Source organism: Cyclopterus lumpus, chromosome 10, assembly GCF_009769545.1.
Source record: "Cyclopterus lumpus isolate fCycLum1 chromosome 10, fCycLum1.pri, whole genome shotgun sequence".
Classification (NCBI taxonomy): domain Eukaryota; kingdom Metazoa; phylum Chordata; class Actinopteri; order Perciformes; family Cyclopteridae; genus Cyclopterus; species Cyclopterus lumpus.
The window spans coordinates 17,322,458-17,332,035 of record NC_046975.1 but is presented as its reverse complement, the minus strand read 5'-3'; positions in this window follow the sequence as shown (position 1 = coordinate 17,332,035).

Genomic DNA, 9,578 nt, shown 5'->3' with positions numbered 1-9,578 from the left:
TTCGAGACTAATGTGTCTGCTGCAACAATACCATTATCTTTGCTGCTGATGTCTGATTATGGCTGGCTCCTAGCAGCAGGTCTAGCTGATGACAGCACCTGTTGCTGGTGATCCGACTTCAGAGGTTGTGTCATGTTTTCACTGGCACAAGGTAACGTTTTGGACTCGTAGTCAGGCCATTCGTCTCCATCTAGGTGATAGTGGAACGGGCATTTGATGCTAATAAAGTTGTTAATTGGACACACACGTTGAAAATATATCCCCGCCGGAAAACAGGTGAACATCTTATCAGCAGTTCAGGAGATTTTGCATCATTGTCAGAAGTCAGTAAGCTAACAAAACGAGCACTTAGCATGGGGCACTTAGTCCGACAGGTGAAAACCATTAACGTAAACATTGCTTGTAATTTCAGATGCCAGCTTTGCGCTCAGTGCTGCTTTCATGGATCGCTGCCCCTAGTGGCCGAAAGATATAGTGCAGCAACTGAAGGAGTCGCAATGGAGCACAGTGAACTAGGCACTCAATAAAATAGCTGTGCTAATAACAGTGGTGGAATGTAACCAAGTGCAATTACTCAGCGTCTATACCTAAACAATGTTGACATGTTTGTAATTTATCCTTTTAATACAACTCATTTTGTATACTCCATTACATTTTAGAAGTAAATATTGTAATTTTTAATCCACTACATTTATTTGGAACTTGTTCTTAATATTCTAAGGTAATGAAAACTCAATGATTCTTATTTTCAGGTGATTATACATGACAGAGAAAACATATATATTTATGAATATCATATTCCATTTCTGCCATTATATTTAAAGGCATGTGTTCTTTGTCTTTCACAATTATATATGAGGGGGCCAGATTATTCACTTCAATTAACACTTCAATAAATAATATAATAATATAAAATAATGCAGTTCAGTACAACGCCACCACTAACTATGACCTTTCTCGATATAAAACACATTAAATGCACACCTATTTTTTGGCAGTGTCAAAAACACATTATAGTCATAATACAAGTTTTCCATTTAATATTCCATTCCAATATCCAAAACTTGTTTAGGGTCGCAGGAGCTGATCCCAGCTGAAATTGGGAGAAACAAGGGTTCGTGTCTGGTTCCCAGACATCCATTTACGCTCACATTCACACCTATGGGCAATTTAGAGTCCAATTAACCTGAGCTGCATGTCTTTGGACTGTGGGAGGAAGCCGGAGAACCCGGAGGGAACCCACGCTGCCACGGGGAGAACGCGCAAACTCCACACAAAGGGACCACCCGGGATCGTGGATGGAACCCTGGCCCCTCTTGCTGTGAGGTGACAGTGATAACCAGTGCGCCACCCCATATAAATACATATTCATATAAATAAATGTTTATTCACCGCTGCATTGGATAGCAGAAGCCCCTCATAATTTCAGTAAAGATTAAACAACAATTACTTTGTTTGCAATCACTAAATACAGCTCTCATGAGGCTCTAACAACGTCCCACTGGATAAAACTCATGGGATATGTGAGCAACTGACTCAATGTTTACAGTTGGTTTACACAAGGTTTACAATCTGATTTACATTTGGATGAAATTACTTGTGTTGCCTGGGTTCTGTTTATGGTTGTTACACTCAGTTCCTTAGGTCCTTACAAACCTACAGCACGTTGTAATTACCTGGAGTTGCACTACAATGACGATGCATCACGGAGGGGAGAATCCTTCATTTAGCAAAACACAACTGTTGCTCCGTTTGGTTGGGTGCATACCTTATTTTTGCAAATGACAAATCCCGCTTGAATTTTAGCCTCTGAATTGTTTTAATACATGCACATGTCTCACTTTTCTTTGCTTTTGTCTTGTCACTGTGCCCACAACACCCCAAACTATTAAATACTTGAGAGGGCTGAGCTGGATAGATCTCTTTTGAAAATAAGGCACTGATGCTTCTTACCTAAGAAAGAGATTTGCCTCGTGGGAAAAGTTTTTTCTGAGTTTTACAAAGAGATACAAGATAAAGCTATCAATAGCATCTCCTTGGTATGAGCTATAACCAAGGATACTGTGCCTGTGAAAACAACACTTCCTGTGACATTCCACTGTTTGATTATCTGCAGTAACCTTGGCAATTGCCTCAATCACAGGGAATTAATTCGAGTCATGCCACTCCTTCCCCTTCCCCTGAGATGTCTCGGGCCCATGCATCGTACTACTGGCCCTGATTCACCCTGAATACCAGCCAAGCCCAACGATTTTCAGGTCCCCAGGCCCCCATTGCTATCTGTCTGCCTCCACTCTCAAAATGGCCCAGTCTTTTGTCTGCACACATGTTATAGCTGCCAGATGTAGGCCTTTTTTATTTCAACACTCACAGATGATGTTAAAATGAAAAGCTTTTCTTTGCTTAACAATGTTCAGTCCATATATGAGACTGTGCGTGTCAGCCTAAAATGTTATCAGGTACTCCACAGTTTCAAAATGTGTAGAAATCATAAACATTAGAAAGTAAAGAAGAGCCATCTTTGTGCACGTAGTCTCCGTAGGGTGAAACATTTGAAGCGGGTTTCATGTCCAATCTATAATATATGTTCTGCATCATATTTCGGCTATAGCATCGATTTAAAAACAGAAAGTTATAACTTACTGTTTGTACTGTGGTCACATTTTACAGCAGCATGAATGGATTGCAAGGTAAATGCGCATTCCATCAGGCCATGAGACCTTCTTCTCAGGAGCTTGGGCAATGATTATTTCTCTCTGTCTCAATTGAGTTTATGAGGCAAATAGCAGGTGCTTTCTCTCATTGTGCTGAGTACAGCCATACCACAACGCCTGCCTATTTAAAGGACCATGTAGTTGCACCATCCAATATATGGGCTGCTGTGATGCCAAGCAGGTAGCCTTATTTCCACTGCCTCAGCTTTGTAATGCACAATTAATGAGCCACCTCACATGGGTTAGACGAGCCCTTTTAAATACTGAGGTACGTTCAAGAGCACTCTTACTTGGAAGCTTTTGTCATGCTAGACTGGCCACCTAGAGGTTGACATTTTCCAGGCTTTCTATTTGAACCTACTGTGTAATGGCATTTTGATTGGAAGCCATGATCCAAACTCTTATAGTACTCTGTTGGGAAGGTTTTGGTGAGTCATATTAAACTATTGAGGACGGGGGGGGGGGGTGCTTTGTAAACCTTGACCAGAATGAGCCTTTTTGTGTTCTTTGCATGCACTTTTCTGCTCTCCTGCTTTTTCTATGTCTGTGTGGGTTTTCAACAGTCCAAAGACTGCACAATATAATATAGTTAATATGGAGACTATGAAATTGTTCGTAGATGTGAATGTGGTTGTGTGTATGTCTCTATGTATGATACACAGGTGACCTTTCACACTGCTTTTTGCCCAGTGTATGCTGGAATAAACTCCATCCCACCATGACCCTGAATCATGGTTGGAATGGAGGGACGGATAACTGACAAGTGAATAAAATAATGCACGTTTTAGATAAAGGAAAAAGGGACATTGGACATTTTTTTATGGTTTTCAGCACTTGAGGTTTTCTTTTTATAGCCCATTGTTGGTGGTGTTTTTATCTGCAAAAATATGCATAATGTATATCCTGTATGGATTTGTGTCAGTGGTAAGGGGAAATGATGTATGTATGCACATGTAAATGAATGGTGACTGGGAGGAGGAGGGGGTTGAGTCTACAGTGGAAGGGTTGTCTTGGACCAAAGGCATCTGTCTGGGAGTGGCTGTAATTGGCTGCAGTGTGGCATTATCTCATTAATATGGAGCCCAGGGGAAGAAGACAGCCAACTTCCTCCCTCTGTGTTTGGTTGTTTGACTGTATCTCCATTGATGCTAAACGCAGTGCTCCCAGGGCACCCCATGCCTGTTGCCTGGTTCGTTAAAACCAAGAAAATGAATATTAATGTCATACAGACTTGAAGCTGCAGTCGCAGAAAGGGCTCGTCAGTCTAAAGGCTGTTACAGCCGATTTCTGGGTGTACTTAATAGGGGCTATTTGGGAGAGTCCAAATCCTGCAGGAAGACATGCTCGATCAATATGGAAAGTGCTTTTGACACCTTATTTCCCCTGTCCACAGGGGATCATAGCACACTGTGCCCAAATCTAATCACAGGACTCGTGGAAAAAATGGCCAACTCTTAATCACTTGGAAATATACAAGTTAATCATGTTAGGTCTATTTCCATGGTCTAATTCCCAGTAGATACATGCACACAACACAAAGTTTTGAGAGTGCAAATATATATTTATGGCGTTCATTGGCAAAGAGTGAAGTAAATTGAAAAAGATGTATGTGCATGATCTTGGGAAGGCAGTCAATATTGTCAGTAACCACAACAGTAACATTTATGACAGCAACCACTGCCTGTTTTCAATTTACTAGACACCAGTAGCACCAGAAAGCAGACGTGTCAATTCAACCATGAATATAAGTAAACAACCACAAACAGAAGCATCATAGACTCTTTCTCCAATCCATGAACTTGCTAAAAGGACACAGATTAGACCAGAAATATGAATATCATTATTTTTTACTCAGAAGAAGAGGCACTGCTGAAAAAACATGACTTTTGACACTTAAAGGGATAGTTGGACATTTTGGGAAACACGCTTATTCTCTTTTATGAGTTAGACAGGAAACAGAACAATTCCACGCTTATCTGTCGGTTATTAATAAGAAGAAACCCGCTAGGAGAGTGTTAGCGTAGCTTAGCACAGTCTTATATAGTCTATATTTGACTTCTCATCCAACCCTTGGCAACATGAATAAGTGTATTCCCAAAATGTCTAATTATTCCTTAAACATCCATTCATTCAGTGTGATTCTGTTTCACGCTGTGCAGACCTACTGCTCCTGCTCTCCAATTCATAACTACAGTCAGCTCCTTAAGTTTTCAGGGAGGAAATGTGAAATGCAATCGTCAGGGTTTTTACAATGTGAGCCATGTGTGAACTTTAGAAGATAAATTACTTCAATGAGGAGTGAACATAATCTCTTGCTAATAATTTAAGGAAGTCTCAAAAGTCCTTAGCAATTTCTTTTTTTTGTTCAAAGCTAATGATTAACTAAAATGCAGTATATCCAAGTATATATGGCGTCAGAGGAGGTTTTGGAGAAAAAAGGTATTGCCATTGGAAGAAAGAAGTAGAAAAGTCAAGGTTAAATATAGCATTGTTACATAATCAACACCTGATTAAGGTTGAGTGAAGAGACTGCCCCGAACTACTAATGTGTCAGTCCCTCCATTAGACTGCTATCTGCTAGCAATGAGCTGATGAATTATTAATTATTAATACATAGACATCTCACTGGGGAGCCCTGGATCCTCAGAGCAGACAACCGTAAAGGGACGTTCAAGGTCAAATAAAATAGGTACGTAAGGATAAAGACACTGGAAAATAGCGATGATTGGTTTAAAACACAGCACTGTGAAAGGCTCCCCACTCGCCCTGCGGTCATATCGGCTCTTTTTCCATTTGAATTTTAGCAGCATTAATAAAACTTCAATTAACCATCAGGGGTCCATCTTCCGGCTCTCCTCACTAATCTAGTTTGATGGAAGCAGTTAAAGAATCAGCAGAGCCAATTTAAATCCCTCCCACCTTAGTAGTGACTGTGAGTATCAGATACTTGTAGTTATAACAGTGATACCATTTCACTGTCAGACAAAGTGTGGAAGGCTGCATCATGTAGTTTCACACTTTCTTAACCCTGTTTCACTTTCGCTTCCCCAATAATTTGTAGCTCTATAAACACTGCCACGATGTAGACCTGATGTCACACTGGTTAATTGGGTCTGACCCCTGATGCTTGAATTATTTAGGTACTTTGAAGAGAGAAACCCAACAAGCCTCCCTAATTGATATAAGCAACACACAAGCACACACACCGCTGTGAAAGGGTGTGCAGATCCCTGGCATTTCAGAGGCCTTTTGGGCCCATTCCAATTCTTTTCCCAGCAAATTGGATGTTTTTAATGAGGGACCACCCTGTCTCTCCAACATTGTCTGAGCAACTGCTAACCACAGCTGGATTTTAGGGTCTAAAAGACCGAGATGAACTGCAGTAATAGATTTTCATTATGTTCCAGATCTCTATTATAGGTTTCCTCATATTTCCTTTTACAAATTGCTTACATCATTAAATCTGCAATACTATTTGGTCAAATTGTTGTTAACGTTAACATGCAAACTGTATATTCAGTTTCATTTTCTTTTTGGCAGATTTAAAAAATGAATAATCATAAAAGTATTATTTTTGATTAAGATTTTTTTTTAATAATTGTGAATTATAACTCTTCTAAGTTGTCACTGCATTTATATTATTCAATGTCTTTTAACATGACAATTATTATTCCTCATTTATCAGCACATGCAACAAATGTTAGTTCCATTCAGGACTTTAAAATATTCATTTATTTTTCCTTTGAAAGTACTTATTTTATACATTTGATAGATGACATTATAAAGGCATTCGAAAATTATACGGTAATAATAAATGTAAACTATACTTTGGTGTCTCATTTTAACCTCTTAAGATTTCATTAAATTCTTCTTTTTTTCTTTGTGAAGAATAAACTAAATGGCCGTTTTGGAAAAGGTTTTCCCCGTGTCTAAGTTGGCTCCCCTGAAGCCCAGATCTGCTGAGCAAAATAATCATCTCATCAATAACATAACAATTGTGTTCAATTGCAATCATCTCATCAATTGCCTCAGACATCACTCAGCAATTACCTTGCATTTATTTCCTCCAGGGGTGTCTTCAGAACATTTGAAGGACTTTAAGGACCAGTGACCACAGAGCAACAATGACCAGAATGCCATTTATGAGCTCCATGGTGCGTAGTTAATAACATAACAGCATAATTGCAACACTTTCTTGAAAATAATCTTTAAGTCTTTAAAAGTACAATTGCTCACAAATATCATACCTCAGGTAAAATACAGTGCACACATTGTTGTTTGGGTGTTGTGATGGCTGTCATGGCTCTCATCTGTTGTTTTGTAAAATGGGAGTCAGGTGAGTTTTCAAAGGGCATTTCATGGACCGGTGCTTTGTTGTCTCCCTCAGAGCAGACATTTGTGGCGAAAACAATAAAAACATCTTACAACATGTGCTGCTGTGGTCAATAGGAGGAGAATGTATATATCTGTCAATCTTAACCTCACTCATCTATTCATACTGGTATGTACTCTTTAACTACTTAAAGAACTTGAGAACACTCGAGAACTTGAGAACTTCACAAGCAAGTCATATCTGTTGTTTATGAAGTTTTAGTATTTTAACACGGAAATGTAAAACATAACTATTTCTGACGAGGGCCCATTTTCCCAACGTATCTACGACCATAATCAGTTTTTACCCAAATCTCATCTACTGCTCCCCAACAGCGACTTTTGCCTTGCTTGCCAGTTCATGCAACTCTCCAGTACACTCCAACAAGGGCCAATTGCTTGAGCACTTCTATGCTTACTCCTCAGCGGCCATCTGCTGCTGTACGTGTACGTGCTACTGTATGAATAAGTTCAAGAATAAATTGTCACCCCGTGCATGAACTGAAAATGTCTCATTAGAATAAGTGTCTCAGCATGTGTCAGTATGATAGATGTCAGAAAGCTTCACCAAACATTCTTCATAGAATGTCACAATGTGCAAGAGCTCACCTGTAAGACATTCTTCAATTAACTTAGCATTCACAATAGTAGGTGTACAGCTAGTCACTTTATGAGCACTACTACACAATAATAAAGCATGTCATAATGATAAATGGTTTGTATAATGCTAAAAGCTGTATGTATTCTAACATTAACTGCCAAGTCAAATCGTACTGCATTACTCTGCACTAAGAGGCCTGAGACTTCACTCAAAGATGATGTTAATTAATTGTTATCATTGGTGATGGTCATGTTTTTGTTATAGACAATTAATCTTCATTTTGTGAATGGAAACTTGTCTGTGAAGGGAGTCTGCAGCTGTCAGTTTGTCAAGCAAGGTAAGGGAGATTTCATGCTCCCTCCATATGCCTAATCATGTAAAACACACAAACATGGTGGTGATTTGTTAGCTGCCAGTTTCATTCCACCACCAGGCTGAGCCAGTAGATAGATCAAGCCAGCTGGATGCTCCATGTCCACTTTCACTTTAAAGCCATTTCAAATCAAGAGAGACTTTATTTAGAGTGGACAAATAAATGTCATAGTGCACAATGAAGTGAATTGCATTGTGAGTTTTGGGCGTTTAAAGCCCATGGTTATATAAAAGGGGGTGGTGATGTCATTGTTTGTACAGGAATATCACCCCTAACAATATGATTGACAAAGGGAGATTGTGAATTTAGAGTGAATGCCAAAAGTCAGCTGATAGAGTAGAAGCCATGGAGCAAGAGACAGTGAGATTTGTGCATGAATGAGCCTTTCTGACTAAACATCTGCTCAACTTAATTATTCCAGGTCTGTCTTTGTGTTTTTACTTTGCTGTTATTTAACAGAAATAAACAAACACACTCCCGACCAAACAAATCAACTCACTTGAAATCCAAGTTATCAGGAAATTGCTATCTGCAAATAAGAGATCAGACTCCGGGGTTAAGGGATGCACTCGCAAGGTGCATCTCAATAGTGAGAAGCACAAGAAGTTATCAGGGCTTTCATCTATTAGTCTGCAGGTATGTATGTTTTATGCATTTTTTTTCTTCTTCTCTGATTAAACAGAACCTCAATAAACCAAAGAATTTAAGAATGAATCATGGCAAGTGTGAATATGTATGAGTTCTGCACTCAAACTCTATTGTTGTCCAATATCAACTGATGTGCAGTATGTGGCCTAAGAAATAAAGTGTTCCTATTAAGCTTCATACATTGGTTGGGTGAGAATATTGGGAGAGAATCATGGGGAAAATATTGCCTCAAACCATGCTTGACCTTTTTTCTCCTTCATAATTTATTCATGCACTCATTCATTGTTTTGTAGCTAAAACAACTGTGTAAAGTAGTGTGAAGAGCCAGGTATATTGAAAAGATGTTAGAGGATAGTCCTTTATATCCTTTTCTATTTATATCCATATCCATGTATGCACATATAAACACCGTCATATCTGGTAGTGTCAGACTAAACTGTGAAGTTATTTACCATGGATGTCATTTTTGACAGAAAAGCTGAAGCTATAAAAAAAAACATCCAGTCCTATACATATTATACTGATTGCCATAAGTAATCTCTCAGAACTATGTTCCATATACTATATACAACACTATCTGGGGTCTTCTATGCACATCTTTATGGCACAATCAGTTGTTGACACATCTGTTAATATTGACTGTAAAGGGAGTATTTATGGATGTTTAATCTGGGTTTTGAAAAGGTTCAATTTTGCTAGGGTGTGAGTCAAACAAATATCAAACAAATGAAATGTCAAAGTTGGTACCCGTGAACAAATGAAATGTCAGGGACAATACATTGGTCCATGCCCTCCCTCACCTGGCTCATCATCTCCAGGCAGTCATATTTGTAGTGAGACATAAGAGGGCAGACCAAATAAGCTTTCTTTC